Source organism: Geosmithia morbida, assembly GCF_012550715.1.
Source record: "Geosmithia morbida isolate 1262 chromosome Unknown scaffold_17, whole genome shotgun sequence".
NCBI lineage: Eukaryota > Fungi > Ascomycota > Sordariomycetes > Hypocreales > Bionectriaceae > Geosmithia > Geosmithia morbida.
In genome coordinates this window covers 406,481-406,759 of record NW_023336204.1, presented here as the reverse complement: position 1 = coordinate 406,759, position 279 = coordinate 406,481, and positions in this window count along the sequence as shown.

Sequence of the window (279 nt, the reverse complement as noted above, 5' to 3'; positions counted from 1 at the left end):
ATGAATACTACAAGCAGCGGTACCAGAACTTGCCCGTACCCCGGTATCACTCTGAGTGAAAGGCCGTCATGACCTTGTAACATGGACATTGTATATCAGATCATGGACGAATCTGACGAGACGATCCTGACTCGGTTCCGCATAAATCACCGCAGCGGTAATTCTGTCGGGAATCATCTCGACTCCCCCCCCCCCCCCCCCCCCCCCCCCCCCCCCCACCCCATAAACCATGAAGGGGGGGGGGGGGGAGCCAATTAGTCTCAGCCGCCGTGACCGGGG